This window comes from Dermacentor andersoni, chromosome 7 (assembly GCF_023375885.2).
Source record: "Dermacentor andersoni chromosome 7, qqDerAnde1_hic_scaffold, whole genome shotgun sequence".
Lineage (NCBI taxonomy): Eukaryota > Metazoa > Arthropoda > Arachnida > Ixodida > Ixodidae > Dermacentor > Dermacentor andersoni.
In genome coordinates, this window is record NC_092820.1 from 75,387,251 (window position 1) to 75,406,514 (window position 19,264).

Below are 19,264 nucleotides of genomic sequence, written 5' to 3' on the forward strand. Positions count from 1 at the left end.
CTGCTCTTACTTTTCTTAAGGGGAATTTAACTTCATTCTTCGGCTATTTCGTAAGAAGCATCACGTACGCCATTAACAGCCGACTAGTACCGCTGGTTCGAGTTGTTCACGAATGTGACGTATCGCCTGAGATTTCTTGTTGCATTCACAAAGGGGAAGCTGTGCGTGTGACTGGCATTATTGCCACGAAAGGTGCATGCACAGCGAGCGAACACAAAGCTGCTTAGGGAACCTAAACTGCTGAAGGCATAAACCAACGTCACGAGACTGTACTGATTGATTGTGATACTGTAGCTGTTCAGTAATACACTTCCCTTTCTGATTAGGCGCCGCTTTTTGTGAGCCAATGAACTGCCCCATTGGGAAAAAATACAACTGCCTCATAAAGGCTGCTCACAGCTACAAGCAATGTGGTAAGTATTCTGAGGCCCCTAATAAAGGTGCCTTTGTTTTAGCTGTACCAAAATTTGCAATATGGGCCTTCGACAGATGGCAAAATTCTCACCCTTGGACTAAATTACTAAATCGGACGGGCGTTACTTCTACGCGACTGCAAATAATTATCTAAATATTGAACATGATTGCACTAATTAACTTCTTTATATATTTACTTTACTGCGGATATTGAATTTTTCGAATTGTAAGCGTATCCACAGAGAACGAACTCTCAGGATTAATGATTTTCAAATTGTCTGAGAAAATGCGTCGGCGTTCCGGTCGTTTTTGTGCTTTAATGGATAAAACAGTATTTTCCTAAAAACATGTAAGTAGAACAACGGTGCATTTCTTCCCGCAAGTATCACGGTGCATATCTGGAAACCAGCACCCGCTCAGAATTCATTGCAAGTCGATATGCCTTGCAATCTAGCTACAATTCGTAAACTTCCATTGGCGCTGTGAATTGATCAGTAAAAAAAACAAGCACTAAAGTAGTGAAACTTTGTTAATCAGCTAATTACGCACTTGATTGATTGCTCATGGAAATAATGCCTGCTTCATCGAGTAATTTCGTCTGAGTGTTAGAATTGTGCTATATGCCTCAGGTAATTTTTAAAACTATTAGTCAAGTTGAAAAAACACCACATATAACAAGTTCAACTTGATCCAGACGCTCGTATACAGCTCTAAAGAGCATCTATTTGACTGCTGCGAAAGGAGATGCAAAACCTCCTTTATTGTTGTGATAGCTTGCGTTTGTTGCAACATTCCCATGAATTTTGGACATTGCTCATTCGACTACCTCTCGAACTCGCCGCAGTGTACCAGCGTAACTCAATGAGCAAAATTTAAAAAAAAAAAAAGCTAGAGAAAAACTGTGGTACTAATTTTACACTGACTGTCGATGGTAATGCCAATAGCAGTGGAACCATGGAGCAAGAGATCATATTTCTGAAGTCACAATTATTTTAACGCATATAGTTGTAATTGTGAGACTTTAGTTGCTTCGCCTATATACCACGTACTACAATATCGTTCCACTTGCTCGCGAGTTTCATCCATGACATAGAGGCGTGAAGACGACTGTACGGCGCCGTTGCAGGAACGACGGAAAGAACGAAGAATGATATCGATCGAATGTCGAAGGCGGATAATAACGACTGCATGACGACAGTGAGATGTTATTATTTAAATTACCTCGCCCGGACTTCATCAAATTTCAATTAGCATTAATGATAGGGCGCTCCTTTTTATTAACACGGATATTTATCGCACTTACTCATAGCGTCGTTGCTGCGTTATAGCACAATTTTGGTCTGGAATAAAATACTGTTGTAACGCAACGGGAAAGTTACCAATAAGTGCCTTAAATAGGCATGTAATAAGGAGGGTCTCGAAAGACGGGCTACCTTTTCAAACATCATTTTTTTTTCATATCAGCTCGATAGATGGCTGCCAGGGGAGGGGGGGATGTCTAATATTTCTGGATATGTCCATTTACGATAACCTGTTCAAAGACAAGTGTTTACTAAATATTCCCTTGCGCCATGGTGCATTCAACAGCGAAGGGAACCTTTTTTACGTATTACGAGTTGCCTTCTTCATTCCTGCCGGCATGCCGTACGCGACGTGATGCCTGGAGCGTAAATGTCGTGGTTTAATCTTAAAGAATTCCAGTAAAACTTTATTTGGGCCTAGTTGGTACATAATTCTGAACTTAACGTTGTAGCGCAAACACCTAAGACGAACCCCAAAAGGAAGACACGACACACATTGGCGCCAGTGTTTGTCGTGTCTTCCTTTTGGGGTTCGTCTTAGGTGTTTGCGCTGTAACGTTAAATTCAGAATTAACCTTGAAGAAGCCCGCGAAAATAACCTAGCAAGAAGCAGCTGAAGCATAAAGGCCCTCCTGTTTTGACGCGAAAGGCCTTTGAAATTGGTCAGAGGGAGAGGGGTTGGAGAGGAAGGTCACCTGCTAAGACCGCATGTAACGAAAACGTGTTATAGCATTGTTGCTTATATCTTTGGAACCGCTTGACTCACGCTCCCTCTGGAATGATTGTGTAGATGAGAGAAATCATTACTCGGTCATGCATATATCGAGTGTAGAGATAGTGCCGTTGCTGTGCCACGCATGACGCAATAAGAACTAAATTGAGCCTCTCCCTCGGCATTCAGAGGGGCATAGCTCGGCAGTACGTTTGTCCACGCGAGCGCGAGTGGTCGCGTTTGAGAGACAGCTCAGTTTGCCACAGGAGATACCTTTCATCAAACACAAACCTGTGCTCGTCAGTAACAAGGCCTACAAGTGCGCAATTTGTTGCAGAAATTTCACTCTTGCTGGGCTATACCTGTGATAATACTTTGCGTTGAACACGTAGGGCCCAGAAATGGTGTAAAGAGACCCGGGCCTCAATACAGAGGGATAGCCAAGCTGTTTGGCCACTTCGAAACTTGTTTGTTTCAATGGACAACGCAAGCGCAGGAGATTGAGACGGGCGTAGCAGCCCCAACGAACTACGGCGACTTCTAGCGCGAGCGGCGCAGTCTTAGGCGCCACCTGTAGTGGGGTCATTTCTCTATGCTATTGTGGCCAAGCAATCTCGGCAAAACCAAGGGACCACTACGAATACGGAGCGAGTGCGATTGCTAAATTAGACATTAAGACCTCTACTAACTGTAAGATACGTTACGTATTTGGAAAGCGGGAGATGGAAATTCAAGACGATGAGCAAAACGAGGACAAGGTAAAAGCGGGAGCCAAGGTTTCCACAAGTGGACTTGTATTTTTCAAGGCCTATTCAAGTCCACTGGTTGATACGTTGGCTCCCGCTCTTACCTTGTTCGGGTGTTGCTCATAGGTCAAACATGTAAGCTTTCCAATGCGTGTATAGACGTGACTTGTGTATTTATTACACAAGGCTACGTTATTTTTGTACCGTAGTGCCCATACACCGCCTGCTATTCTCCCTTCCGTCTCTAAGTGCTATGAGTCGAAATGGGCTCTTTACAATGAATTACTTTTGACTGCTGTCATGAAGCAAGAGTTTGCTTTCAATTCTTATTGTTTTTACACTGTGTACTGAATATATATATTATTTCATGCTGAAACACACGCTAAGTTTTTGAACATTCACAGTGATATGTTTATTCCTTCGAGTAAAAAGAAATTCACCACGTACCAGCCATGCTTAGCAGGTAGCTTTATTTGAATAATGTTGCAGAAATAAAAAAAAATGTAATTTTGAAATATTTAGGGTGAGCAAACAAATTCACAAAGGTTGTACAATGTGAAAATACCATTTGATTAACTTAGCTCGTTCCACCACTAAAAATATAAAAAAGATCAAATAAACATTTCGAAAGGAGCACTTCCTTTACTGCCTTTCACTTTGTATTTACAGTGTTTCATCTCCAGGCTTGCCACGTAGCATGGCAAAGTGTGTGCAGTGGCCTTTACTACACCGTCCGCTGTGGTAGCGCAGCCAACAGATGCATTTGTCATTGCGGTAAGTGTTACAGTTTTTTAAAATTTAAAGGCGGCTATTTTGTTTTAGTTTTAGTGTTTGGATCACCGCTTGTAACTGGTGTACTTGTCAACTTCATTGCTGTATCCTAGGGTCTATACACCGTCCTCAGCACGCGCTAGACGTATCAAGTGCCCCAATGCGGCTGCGTTTGTGATACAGCCTACCCAGTGTCTAATGCAGTGAGGCCCTCTACAGGTTCGCCAAAAAAATCCTTGCTGTCAGATTAATTACTGAGCCACAGAAGGTATTACGGCAATGTTTCAGGTGCCGGCAGAGGAGAGTCTGCTTTTTACTGATACCAAGGTCACTACCATGACCTTTTATTACACGAGGTCGAGGCTTCCTCAGTGCCCTTCAATAGCTTCGTAGTAGCCTTTCCTTTATCGAGCTAGCAAGTCTCACTGCTTTCTACCTTGGATGTACAAGGACTGAGTCAGAATCACTGCCGGCTGCCCATTTCATATTGCGCAGTATGCACTCTCTTGTACATGGATGGTGACTTCTGGATAACAGTGATAGAAAGAAGTTATCGCGCACAAATATTCGTCATTTTCATATTGGCCCACTGCAAATGCAGCTTAATGCATATGTTCCGAACGCTGCAAAAAGAGCAACTTTTTTCTTCTTCTTTACAGTTATCTGATAAGGCGCTACTCCTCTGTTTGCTTTACAGATCCTAAATACTCAGGATGAAATACAACGGCTGATTGGTTTTACTGATTGAGAATGCTACGTTTGCCATACAAAGATGGTATACGCAAAGATTGAGAAAAACATACAAATCTGCACGAGCACGATGCGTACATAAATACTCCTTGTTTAATTTTTAGCATTCAGAATAAAGTGTCCTGTGTTCATGAAACGGAAGAAAATGGACACATTTGTGATTCTGGAGTGGGGAAAGGGGAATACGTTTGTTTATGTTGGACACAAGGCGCCGCATAGCAGGGGCTTGGATCGCGACATCTTTAAGCAGAAGCCAGTGGAGAACAAGACAAAACTAATATGCATGCATCGACAAGAAAGGTACTGGTTTCGTTTCGTGCGTGATTACGTCAACGAACGGAACGCTAATACACCAATCACATTGGTAGGATAAGCTAAATGTCCCTTGAAAAGGTAATCGTGCAGTTACATATGCATCAATATATTTCGGCACTACAGAGACTACAAAATAAATGCGGAGAAAGCATAGCACAGCAATAGGCACGTAAAACTGCCAAATAAAGAAAACAGAACGAAGTAATCAACAAGGCTCGTTACGAAGTCCTGTGTTCGTGTTCCGAATTTACAATATTTTTGACATCTGGAAGCTAGGATGAGTGTACGTGTTTAGGCGCTATAGGTGACAGTACAACACCAGACGTATGCGTGTAGGATGACATGTATACATCCATACTACGATCTTTTGCACCGTGGTGTCTATTACTGATCTTGCGCGGGTAATATACTTTATAAGATGAATCGAAGCGGGTTTCGTTGTCCAATGACGTGCTTTTAGGACGAGAATGTTTTCTACATCATGTACCAGATGACTGTATTTCAGTCACGTAGTTACTTGCTCCGGGGCAGTGTTATTTCGCTCATAATTGCTGAGACAACGACTGGCATATGCAACAACTTATGAGCCATTGTATCGTTGTACGAGCACTGCTCCGACGCCTATCTCACTGACGTCAGTATGGATTTTGGCGGGTGAAAAAGAGTCAAAGTGATCTCGCATAGGGTACGACAGGAACTTACATTGGCAGAGCGACGACTCACACTCTGGTGTCCAATTGAAGGGTACAGTTGTTTGCAACAGACGCGTCAATCAATACGCGGTGTCAGCGTCAATCGATCCACGATGTCAGCGAATCTCGGAACAAAGCGGCGGAAATAGGAGCATAATTCAAGGAAACTACGCAGCTCTCGGGCAGACTGCGGTGGTTTGAATCCACTAACTGGCCCAATCGGAAGTGTCAGTTACTCGGGTGGTGGTGCTTTGACAGTAATGGCACCTGCGTTGACGACGGCAGTGACATGGCGGGCAGTTACAGACGAGGGACACGGATGAATGGTAAAGCCAACCCCGACGTCGGAGCACCGTGCCCAAGTGCAAGTCCAAGGCTGCAGGAGTTCAAGACAGTCCATGTGCGACTGCTTCAGCTGAGCGGCCCCCGTACAGGTTCCTTGGCTCACGATTCCGTGCGGGTGCCTCTCAACAGCGTCGCTCCAGGCCTCTGGTCGCCCCCAGGCGACCTCGGTTCACCGGACCCCGGCTGAGGATAAGGACCACGATCAGAAACAGGAGCAGGCGCAGCAGGAATAGCCGAGCCTTACGCTCGGATGATCTCTCCAGGTACAGGCGTGGCTGCCGTGGTTCTTTCGAGGCTCTCAGGTTCGAGTTTGGACCCTGACGACACCGACCTCGGTACCCGTGATCCTCCAACCAGGACGCCCTCATTATAGATAGATTCTAATGTAGCTCTATTCACATTTTGAGGTATGGCCATCATCAGTACAATGAAAGATTGCGTGCCTCAATTTTACATTTGATTTATTCCGTAGGTTAAAGTGCTTAAATTATTTTTTTTCAAGGAGGTTGCGCGTTCGATTCCAAGCTACGATACCAGGAATTTAATGCGGCAAAACGATAAACGAAAATGAAAACAAAAAATTGAGAAGCCATTCTACACTCTGAATGTAGATGACCAGCGAATCTGTAGCACGTAACACAGGGTTAGGCAAGGGTATACATATATATATTTTCATCATTTGGTAATGATGGTGACGAAAGCTTTATGATTACGATGATATACACTCACTGTCTCGGCTACAACCTTAGGCAGCTTCTTTGACAAACTTGAATCTGTACACGACCGTTGTTTAGTAGCTGAGTGACTTGGATTGGTGTGGCACTTCAAAGAAAACCCTTCCAGCACAATCTGAGTGAATCATTTCGTGTCTAGTTTTGAAATGTCCACATTGATCTCTGCAACGATGATCACAGGACTGGCGTCATCACGGCTAACCCATACGAAGTGCGTGGTCATGAACTTGTCGATATGACACTTGGGTGTGCCTGGAGATATCTACGCAGTGAATATAGCCGTTCCGTATTTTGTTTGTATGGTGCAAACATCCGCACAGTCGGTGGCATTGTCCTCTTGCGAGGGGAGAGTGTATGGTTGTATATACGTTTTGTGCTTTGCGTAGATAGCATCGCCTCCTGCTCGTGAGCTCACAAACAATTCCAGTATACCCATCGACTAGAAACAATGCACCTTGATGTATTTATTTCATGTATTACGCATTTATTATTATTATTACTAGTGGCGGAGTGCTTGTATAGCCTACATAAGCTCCGCCGAAGGTTGGCCCGGTGTTGCCTTATCTGTAGGATCGACCCGGGGTCAGCTTTATTTATTTCTGAACTGACACGAAAAATACACGGAAGCCTAGCCATATACCGGTTTGCTGTAAAAAGGAACCATGTATAAAGGTTTAAGCAAACGGTAGAGAACCGTAAGTGCACAAATTTAGCTGCAGCGCTCCACTAAGACCAGCCCCATAGCGTCAATGTTGCTTTGGGACATTCCACATCGTGAATACATGAATCTATCTTTGAGCATTTTGTCAGCTGGTTGCCCTTCTTTACTAGTATTTTGAAACAAATACGACTCTGTGGCCTGCTCCAGCCTTGTAGGTTGTATAGAAACTTGGGGTTTCACACTGCAAAACAGGATTTCATTGCAAAAGTTTGCACAGCCCCTTTTGTTAAAGTGAAAGGGCTAGTTACGTAACTTCGTACTCACGACTAATTTGGATTAGCAAATGGAGGGTGCGTTCACATAACCAGCCAGCACAGATTGCACAATATACCTTTGTTGTGGGCCGTTGCAACTACGAGATGTTGTCTTGGGGTTCGAAAACGTAGTTATGGATCATATTTAGGCGCTAGACACCATCTGATTTGCCAAGAGACGGCTACCCAAATTAATATAAAGTGATGTCATGTTACACGAGACAATTTTTCGGTCTTTTAGGAATTTAAAGCTTATCTCAAACTTCATTCATGATTATTTTTAGAGTTAATGTTTTTATGCTTTCCTTGGCCTCATATTTTTATATAGAAGTTACTCGGATGTGAGCCCCTAGGTTCCCTTGATTCTTTATTCCTTGCATAGCGAATGGCTCGATGTTGGAGAGTCGACGCCTGTGATAGCCCATGAAGGTTTCTTGCATGAGATTGAGTAATACGCCACAGTTTCGGTTGAAAGGATATTCTACATCCGCCACCGTGGTAGCGGGTGGCGCTGGCTAACATTCCCAGGTCTAGCACTAGTACACATACACAGATAACAAAGAAAGCTGGCAGTGGTACGCCCGCTATCTTAGGTAATTGGTAGAGCTGTGCACATACCTTGTGGATTGTGAATGTTGTACTTTTGATTTCTACGGGCGGCAAGTTATGATTCAGTAGGCTTGCAGTTAAGAAAACAAAGCCAGCTCCAAATTATAGCACCCAAGAATGTTTACATAACGAAAGTCAAACAGCGGCAAGCAGTATAGCTACGTTAACGTCACTATTTCATATAGATGCATTAGAAAGTGTATGGAAGCAATTGGCTTAAACGTTCGTGGGCTTAGCATTGTGGCGAGAAATTCATATTTGCAAGTGAAGGCTCCTTGTTGTTCTTTAATAAACTTTGGAAAGAAATAAGTTCACTGGCAAGATTCCTCCCATTGAGAGGTGTGCTCCACGAAGAAGGAGCGGCGACATTCGACGACGCTCAAAGATGTCCGTGTGTTGCAGCTTTCTGGTCTGTGGAACGCTGCACGCTTCTCCTCCTTACAGTGGACGAGATGCCGCCGGTCATCGGGGTGACACTGTGCCCTAGACGGAGGCTTCTGTGAGCCCCGGTTCAGACACCCGCGAAGTCGGCGCCTTCGCAATCCATCAGCTTACCTCGTAATGTTCCTTCCGCGTGGACTTCTGGCGCGATCGCGCCAAATGCACGCCGCATGTCGTCGCCGTCGTCTTTTTGGCGCACAAAGGCAGCTCGGTGGCCTACTCTGGCAACTCTCCTCTACGACGCCGCGCTGATGAAAGACTCTCGACAACATCGCGCACATTATCAAGAGAAACAATATCTGAGCTACACAGATAAAAGTCCCTCAAAACCTGCTGCTTACTTCAACAAATCATAAGCATCATGCCTCGCGTAGTTAACCGATTAAACTAGGCATAAAGCAACTGCATGCCTTTGTAAAGGCAGATAATTCGCTTGAGCACGAGTATTAAAAATTAAATTATGGGGCTTTACGTGCCAAAACCACTTTCTGATTATGAGGCATGCCATAGTGGAAGACTCCGGAAATTTCGACCACCTGGGGATCTTTAACGTGCACCTAAATCTAAGTACACGGGTGTTTTCGCATTTCGCCCCCATCGAAATGCGGCCACCGTGGCCGGGATTCGATCCCGCGACCTCGTGCTCAGCAGCCCAACACCATAGCCACTGAGCAACCACGGCGGGTGAGCACGAGTATTCATTATTTATTTTCAAAGCAGATGAATAGCCTACGCATTGGAAACGTTCGGCTTCTGCCACTCAAAAAGGGGTACCAATTTCTCCAAAATATGAATTATCTGCTGTGTGGGTCTTTTCAGGCAAGCTGATAAACATTTGAAGCGTTTCATATAACGCCTCTAAACTGCCCGAACACGCGGTTTCGGCAATTTTTACTTTACGAATAATTGAGAGACAAACTTCAAAATCTGCCTTCAAATTGCTCCTCTTGCCCGTCACATTTGCTCGAACTACCTACTTCGCGAGATATGTAGTTTTTTCAGAAAACCATGAAAAGTGCAATCGAACGTTTTCGAGCGCTTCTGTAGTCGCATTAGTGGCTCCACTCTAATACTTGCAGGAATACGGACGCCTGTTTAACCTGTGTGCGAGGAGCTTTTTCGTTAGACTTTTTTTACACAAGGGCAGTACTGTTGCAATTAAAACAGCTTTGTAAATTTTAAAGCCTGCTAGGCTAGTCATCTAAAAAATAATTTTTCAAACGGAATGAACAACACTTCACGCGTTCCTGCAGTGCACATCTTGCTATAAATATTTTCCAGACGAACTAAAGTTGAAGAAAACTTCCGAGAAGATATCGCGAACTTCACGAAAACTTTATTTTGAATTATGCTGAAGTAAAATAAAGAGACAAAAGTGCTTTGGCACGTTCGCGCACTTGGAGCGTTTATGGAACATTAATTAATGCCATTTATTCACTGAAAAGTCGAGAACGCTCAGTGAAGTCCACTAGCACAGGCTGTGCCACAAAAGAAGAAAAGTACTTGCATGAAAATTCTGCTCGGTAACTACATCTGTTTATTTAATTATCAATAATTTCAAATTGAGTGAATCAATTATTCAGCCTAACAGTGTGGTGTCTTGAATGCAGCCGTTTCACAAGTGCTCGTATACAAATATCGTCTGAAGGTCTCTCCTGGGTAATACTTTTTGAGAGCATCCAAGCACTCTTGGGCTGATTCGTTGCCGCCGGCACCCCTCACCCTTATATCATAGGCTTCGTATTGCGGACCTGGAAATCAAAAAGGTTACCATAAGATCGCGAAAAAATCTGTGTACATAGATTTAGGTGCACGTTAAAGAACCCCAGGTGGTCGAAATTCCCAGAGTCCTCCACTACCGTGTGCCGCAACCAAAAAGTGGTTTTGGCAGGTAAAACCCAATAATTTTTTTTACCATAAGATCGAAAAGGCTGAAATACACCGGCGTTCTGAAGTCATCACAGAGCTTATAATTATTAACGTACAGACCATAACATTATCGCCACAATATAAAGGGCGGTGTTCGAAACCTGCTCTTCTCGGACGAGTTACTAATTCGTATTGTGATAGCTTACTCTTCACACGGACTGATTAGGCACACGTACTCATACGACAGCGCCATATGTGTCGTACATCTTCACTATATCCTTGTTTACCAAGCGTACTCCAGCACGGTTCAAATAGGTTAGTGTTGTAATGAATTGAAAATTTCGACAAACACGTACCGTTTTCCTGTGACGCAGAGTAAATCCACCACTTTGGCTCATATTTTGTGCGTTTTTTTTTTCACTTTGTTAACGTAGATTTGACATTATGAGCACCTATAATAGACTCTGGGGGGTCAACCAACGGCCTCTCAAGCATGACTGCTTGTCAGATTTCTCATGAAAGTTCAGTGCGCCAGCAGGAAGACAAAAATGGCAGTAGACTTGGGCGATCCTGCCAAGTCACAATTCAATTTCAGGCTAAATGGTCACTACGGGAATTTATTGCTTGATACAGAAGACAATTGTCAGTGAAAGTCTAAATCTAACGGGAAGATTAGATAGAAGCTCTTTAATGCATACATTCGCGGGGTCGCAACATTCATATTTGGACGGATTACCAGCGAAGCTGTTTAGGCTGCACACATGGGCTGCATACATTATGAAATCATACATTTTCTTTTCATTCGGCAGCACACTGCGCCTACACAGGCGCCACCACGATAACCGCACTTTCGATGCATCAGCCCCAACCTCAGCTGCAGCGAAGTTGTGCCTTTGAAGCAGTTGCCATAAGAATTTCATTTTCCAGAGAGTTTAAGACGTTGTGCCAATCACTAGCCCAACCGAAACCTCGCCCTCGTATAAACGAGAAGAAAGGGGGTGAGCCGAGGGGTCCGTTTTTATTAATCATATGAAAAGAAGCCAACACACACTGATACCAAGGACAACATAGGGGAAATTGCTTGTGCTTAATAAATGAAATAAAGAAACGATATATTAATCGAAATGAAAGTAGGTGAAAAAACCACTTGCCGCAGGTAGGGAACGATCCGACAACCTTCAAATTTTACGTGCGATGCTGCGGCAAGTTGTTTTTTGTCTCGTTCTCGTCCAATCTTCTAAACGTACCAGTGAGTGTATGCCACACCGAGTCGTAATCGATGGATGAGTGTTTCCTGGTCTCTCCGCAACCGAAGTGGAAGCCGGAATCGCAAACCAGCGCCAAGTATATAGAGGCGCTCATGCCGATATTCGGGGTTGTCCCATTGTCGCGCCATAGAGGTTTTGATGGAGTTATGCAGCAATGCGTTGATGTATTACCAGAAAAAAAGTTTTATAATCTTCTCGTCAGTGTGTGCCTTTTTTGCCTCCGCGCCAGATTATGATGGAATAACCACTGCACTGGTGGAGCGGGTCTGACTGGAAGAACCATCAGGGAATATTTGGACTTGGACAAAGGAGAAAGTTTGGAAATATTCTAGAGTTGCTTGTTTTAAGGCTAAGGTAAGCAGGACAGTCTTTCTCATTCTAGGAATGGACAGGACAACTCCTAGATAGGTCTTGGCACTCGGCTTTATGACGTCATGCCACTTAGACCAAATTTCCATGGCGAAGCTCGGCTTGATGAAAGTGGTGACGTAAAAAATCAACGCAGCTTACTTGAGAGAATCCCTATTAGATCCTATGGCAGTTGGGAAAGGTGCCATGATGCCGTGGATCGAAACACACCGGCCTTGTGCTGTCTAAGAGGCGTTGGAAAGGCTGTCGGCGAACGAGCCGAGGATGTGAAGTTCGCCGGTAGGGAGACATGATGAGTGTTGACTACGTTGGGAAATGACGCTTGTTGTTGGTAGTTCTGGCTGGCAAGCAAGGTGGTTGGATGGCATCCGGTAAATATTGCGAATATACGCCCTCAGCATGTCGCTTGTATTATAAATCGTGATCGGAGGGTCTCGAGCTATAATAACTGTTGCTGATGCAGAACTGTTCCGCGGAATGCTGAGGCGAACGCGTAGGGCTGGTGCTTGCGCACTATGAAGTGGTCGGAGATTAGGTTTTCATGTTTCAGAAAGCATGGGAGGGCTATAGCGCAGAAATTTGAGGAAATGGTCTCTAGCATGGAGCCAGCTGCTGATCCCCATGTTTTGTCGGTGATAAACTTAAAGACGTGGGCAATAGATGTGACCTACTTCTTCAAGTAGGTCACAGTGGCTTGAGGGCTTCAGAATAGGTCCAGGTTAACAATTAAACCTAAAAGCCGTTGATTTCATTTGTAGCAGCTAGGGTGGCTACTGATGCATGCTGGATAACCATTCATTACATTTGGCGCGAAAGCGACTAATACGCAATTTTATGACGACATGGTTAGGCTTCGTGTACGAAGATAGCCAGATGTCTGCGTCGCTGCGTTCTGTAGCCTTGTAATAACCTGCAGGCGTGTCACTGCTCATGCCCAGGCACAGATGTCATGGGCTCAGATAGACACACTGATTTTACGGTAGCGATTCAGCTAGTCCAAGCCGCGCGAGGGTGATATGATTAGGGCTTAAACAGCGCATTGGGGATGGCCATGGCACGTGTAGCGGTCGATAGTCGGACCATCTTCAGTACCTACAAACAAGGCCCGTCATCTACGACAGCTTTTGATCCATCGAAATATTGGTCCTCCTAGTTCAATTGTTAAAAGCGCGGCTAGGATGGTTTCAGGGGAAACGTTGTCGTAGGCACCACTCACGTCACGAAAGAGCGCCGCTAACAATCCGTCCCTAAATTTTTGCTTATCTACTGGTAACACTATATCGATGACGTTGTCAATCGATGAACGGCCTCATCGCAATCTCGCCGTGAAGTCAGGGTAAATTTTTTATCGGTCAAGGCACCATTGAGGCGCATGAGGATCGTTTGGTCCTTGAAGTTCCCTTCTATCTATGACAGCTTTTGATCCATCGAAATATTGGTCCTCCTAGTTCAATTGTTAAAAGCGCGGCTAGGATGGTTTCAGGGGAAACGTTGTCGTAGGCACCACTCACGTCACGAAAGAGCGCCGCTAACAATCCGTCCCTAAATTTTTGCTTATCTACTGGTAACACTATATCGATGACGCTGTCAATCGATGAACGGCCTCATCGCAATCTCGCCGTGAAGTCAGGGTAAATTTTTTATTGGTCAAGGCACCATTCGAGGCGCATGAGGATCGTTTGGTCCTTGAAGTTCCCTGGTCTGCTGGAGAGTGGTATATATTGTCCGATAATATGCCAGCTCCAAGTGGTGACTTTGATGCTTTTAGCAGTAGTATCAAGTTATTGCGTTTCCATTACAGAGGAAGGACGCCGTATTGCTCATTACTGGGGTGCGGGCTTGAGGGGCGCGGGTACTCGAGCTTCCGAAGCCCAGCAGTCTTCTTCGCACTGCTCCTGCCGACGTGTCTCCTTCATCGCCCGCCCTCTCTTTCTTTTTCCTTGTCGTTTGAGGTCGTCTTTGATTGAAGATTTGTTCAGTATTGCTTTATTGGGACGCTTTGCGGTGCTCACGCCAGCCTCATGTGACACGCCATCATGTCGTCTTCATCGCGTACAAAGCTCACGCGCTACTCTGTCTCGCAATTGTCACCTGACACGCACTTAGGGATGACTGCAGTAGGACGATTTCACGCAAGTCATCACAATACGCTATCATTTTCAATCTTTTTATAGCAAGTATTTCTTTGCCTAGCATCCATGGCTGCGCGTGAGTCTATCTGTCGCTGGTCGGGTTCTAGCTCAGTATAGTCCTTCTCGGTGTTAAAAAAAAAAAAAAAAAGAAGCGCGACCGTTGGCGGGATACACACAATGAGACCGGTGTATGGCACATTTAGCCGAAGAAACGAAGTCTCGCGATGAGCCCTAAATATGTTAAATCATCGTGAGTTCAAAAATACGGTGTGTCGCTACATTGCTCGAATGCTAATCTCATTACTGTCGACAGTCAACGTGACATGAGTTCTAGCACTATTCCCTGCTTGATTTATTTTTGTAAAAAGCATTCGAATGGTTTTGTAGTGCTACAAGAAACAGCTTTGTTCTCGCGACAGAAGCTATTATACTATAGAACGCCCTTGATCAAGCCTGTCTGTTACCGCTTTTCGCGATTAAGGTATTTCAACTCTCTCGATACAATTATTTGCTCAGAATCGCGTTGGTTTTCGGCTTTCTTATTTATTGGATCACATTTACGACCGATTCATGGTCCCTGCAGTACACGTAAATAGCCGCTACCTTAACATCATTCGCAGTGTTCTTGATGAGCCTTAAATTTAGGTCTGACAATTTCTTAGCGTGGGCTCAGGAGGGTAAGTGTGTCAGTGCATTTTTCGCCGTTAGGTATTTCTTTTCGGGCCCATGCTAGTTGATGCGCGATTGAATTTTAAGCTGCTTTGGCACCTGATAAATGCTAGGCTTTTCCATGCTGTAAGAGCTATCTGCAACAACAATTTTATTGCGATAGCAATTAGGACAAAGACGACGTTGTCGCGCCACAGCCGTCGTGCTGTCAAGGTATGGACGCGCATGCGGAACGCGCGCATGGAAGATCACGTTTAGCTGCAAAAGCGTCGAAGACAAGTGATCCTCGCGCAGGGTATGGGACTGGGATAACTAGTGCTCTACCTTCCTCTGCGCTGTGTTGCAAGGTTGAGCATTAAATGTTACTGCCTCCAACCTTGACCACTAGACAACTTCTCCCGAGGAACTAATGAAGAAAGTTACTTAATTTACTTTTGGTAATTAGTGTTCTGAAGCTCCCGGTATCAGCGGAAAAATATGTCCACCTGGCCTGGGAACCCGTCTGTAAGTCCACCATGATCGCTGCGCTCGCAACTTTTATGCCTATTGGTTGCAATGCCTATTGGTTGCATGTTGTCGCCCTAGGTGCAAAACCTGCAGGCATCTTCAAAGTGACATTAAAATTAAAAGCACCGCAAATAGTTATACACATGAAGTCAAATCTAGCTTCACTTGTACAAGTTCGGATGTGATTTATATGCTTAAATGTTCCTTCGGTAAGAAAGAATATATTGGTGAAACAGGACAATCAATGAACGTGAGAATAAACGGACATCACGCGGACACAGCTAAAAACTTCCCAAAGCCGTCGCCGAGCATTTCAACCAACCAGGTCATAACATTGATGAACTTAAGCTCTACATCTTACAGTCAAATTTCCGTTCTGAACGAGAAAGAAAATACAGAGAATCATACTTTATCCATAAGTTCAAGACATTGCAACCAATAGGCATAAACGTTTCAAAGGGAGCTTTAGAATCTATTCGCTATGCTAAACTTCAAGCTATAGGCAACAACACTTAGTTTGATTTCTTGGCGTATCCCCCCCTTTCCTTTTTTTCCTTTCCTTTTTTTTTTGTCAGCCGGCGTGTCAGACGCCCTTGACACGCCGGCTAACGCCCGTACGTTGACAGATAGGGGTGGGGGGGGGGGGGTTGTGCCCTGGCTTTGACCTTGTACACAGCGTTCCTTTACTCTCAATTCGACACGGTAAGACATTTTCCCTCGTTTCCGCATCCTCCCGCCTCATACCCTCACCCCTTTAGAAGAACCCCACCTATATATACTGTGGCGAGGAAAGTATACGTCACCTTGAAGAAGACAAGTCCACTTGTCGAAACGTTGGCTCCTGCATTCACCTTGTTCACGTTTTGCTCATCGTCTTGCATTTCCATCTCCCGCATTCCCCGTCTTTTCTATAGCCTTTTGTCATGTTATTTTATGATCTTATGATACTGCTTTTCATAATATTGCTTTTCGAGAGTAACGACGACACATTTTTTTTGTTCTGCTCGAGAGTCTTCCCCGTCGTCGGCGAATGATTACCGCGCAATCCAGTCTCGCTGCGACCGCCATTCGAAATAGCTGCGTGCTGTAGGTACAGTGATATTGAATGGTAGGGTCGTTGTCTAAAAGAAATTTTGAAGCATATCCACGTAGTATCCGGGAGCGTTGAGATGGTTCACTTTCTACGATAATGGACTGGTAGCACATACAAGACATACACGCAGTCTGCTATGTACTCACATGCTTTGCCGGTTAAATAATAGCAAGGCCCGGTCACCACTGAAAGGAGAAAAGTACAGCAATCGTAAGCTCTAACACGTGTGTAACAACTAAGCTAGAATAGCTTTTTATGACTTTCATGAATGGTACAAATTATGGCGCTACAATTAGCCCCCCCCCCCCCCTCCCCATTACTGCTTAGTAAAAATATTAGACTATGCATGCCCGTTGCAAATTATTTTTGAAACGCAAAACAGCATGACTCTTTAACCTGTAGTTGTATTCATGAACCATATTAAAAAATATGAATTGCTGTAAGGTGCTCACCGCAAAATAACACCCTGCGGTATGATGGCTACGCCTTGACTGGTGTGGGTACTTAGGTCTATGTGTCTTTGTGGTTATTTGTGCAGTGACGGTTTGGAAAATCTCTTGCGTCCAATAACGACATGCGCTTTCTTACTTAATTGTGAAATTGCTTCATCATCAATTTAGAGTGCTTGCCACTGAAGTAAAAGAAGTCACATCTACCAGATATTTAAGGCATTTGAAACGTCTTTTTTTCAACACTATGCGTTTGGGAATAGTTTACATACCATATGTTAGGTTCCGGAGCTCGAATATTCCACATGTGTTGTTTGTTCCTTGATAGACTAATTCTTCTACGCTTTGAGCCTTTCCACCTGTGTTAGTTGTACAAAAGGCGTTAGCATCCGTACCACACGAAATAACTCATTAGTCATTTTCACTTAGCTTCATGCAGTGTTATGCACATCGAGGATTTAATTTTTGTTCAGCCTTTTATTCACCACCCGGAACTAATATAGGTAATGGCTTGGGCTAGATTTTAGGGCCATTAATATTTATCTCTCCCAGCGTACTATATCGTAGCGAGTCAAAAGTGCACCTAAAAATTATAGATTGTACTATGCTTATAACACAAGTCAGTCAGACTAGGTTGTTGGCGAGCCTTCTGTGGGATACCTGCTTAGGCGGAGTTCTGAAGTTGCTTGGCCACTGCGTTGGCGGTGTGATGGGATGACGAAGGTGCGCGGTATGACGGTAATGTCGCTGTTATTGTAGCCTAAGCAAAGCGTCTGCTGCAGTCATAAAATTTCATCCAATTACTAGAGGTAACTGTGGCTAATCTGTCTAGGGAACTGCAAGCAGAGCAGTTGAACCAATATGGGAATGATCGGTAGTAGATAGATTTGCCCGAGCTTCGCCCTTCTGGCCTTAAATGCATCGTGGAATAGCAAAGGGATCATATTAAAGAAAGTACTAAGTGAGGAATAATTATGTAAACAATTATGTTATCAACATTTTCCGATGACATTATTCGAACACAGGACCTCCAGCACAGAAGCCTGGTATTGAGACCATTACGCCACGGGTGCATGGACAAGTGGTATAACTGCAATTAGCAGTGATTATGCGTGCGTGAAGAGTCTTATTACCTTCTGCATTGAACGAAGTATGAATTGCTTTGAAAATTAGGCAAATTTAGGCCAAGTTAAAGCGTAATAAGCGAAGCCACAAGAACTCCTGAAGTCAAAACACGAATAGCAGAAAAATATATGAACTACCTATCATTTCCACGGTGGCTCCACGATTGTAGCGCCAAAGATCCCTCTAATAATTGCATGAAACTGTATGACTGCCCTAAGTCCATCCCACATAGTGTCCAACATTGTGTCAGAGACTCATGACAGGCAAAGAATACCTATTACTTGGCTCAGCAACTACGCATAACATTGCCGCCGCTTGTGTTGTTCGCGCTGATTCGAAAAGCCCGGTAGTTGTAGTGAAGAGCAGTCATAGTGAACCCGCCAAACCGAGAAAGCTATGTAAACTGCTACAGGAAACATTTGCAAACTGTTTAGCTCTGAGTTTTATATTATTAGGACATGCATATTAGTGCGACAAGAAAATTGACTTTAACACAGAGGGAGTAAAAATAAACAGAGTGGGCACTCAACTTCTGCTGTTTATTCGAAGAATGATGTCAAAAGAATATGCCAGATGAGCGTGTGAGCAGCGCTAAAGTAAAAAAAAAAAAGGATCCCCGTCAAAGTGTGAAACTGTTGGCACGTTGTCAAAATTTATGTACTGGTCATACAGTCAAAGTTTAACTAGCGGCGAAAAATATAAGTAGAACTCTCATTCATACAGCTTGTGCCTGTTTTTTTAATATGAAGGAGGATACTAGCTCTCATACCAACGTCTCCATACTTATGATCAGTATCTTCAGCTTAAAAAGTAGTGCTTCACACTGGCAGACAACAAAATTTAAAATATAAAGGTAGTTTATACTCTCATGCTAATCGCCCAGAAATTTCCTAATTTTCTGACATCAACTAACTCTCTGCTGTCGTCGACGGTGGTTTATTTACCTTGGCACGAATTCTACAACATTATTACATCATC

The 19,264-nt window shown here is 44.0% G+C and overlaps 1 long non-coding RNA gene across 1 annotated transcript; it reads right to left on the minus strand.

The window, feature by feature from the left end:
- Positions 1 to 10,410: 10,410 nt before the first annotated feature.
- Positions 10,411 to 17,519, minus strand: LOC129385739 (uncharacterized). Its single transcript, XR_008613268.2, has 3 exons — positions 17,434 to 17,519; positions 16,859 to 16,897; positions 10,411 to 10,556 (listed from the first exon to the last, which is right to left on the minus strand). It is a non-coding gene; the product is annotated as an uncharacterized lncRNA (long non-coding RNA).
- Positions 17,520 to 19,264: the final 1,745 nt, after the last annotated feature.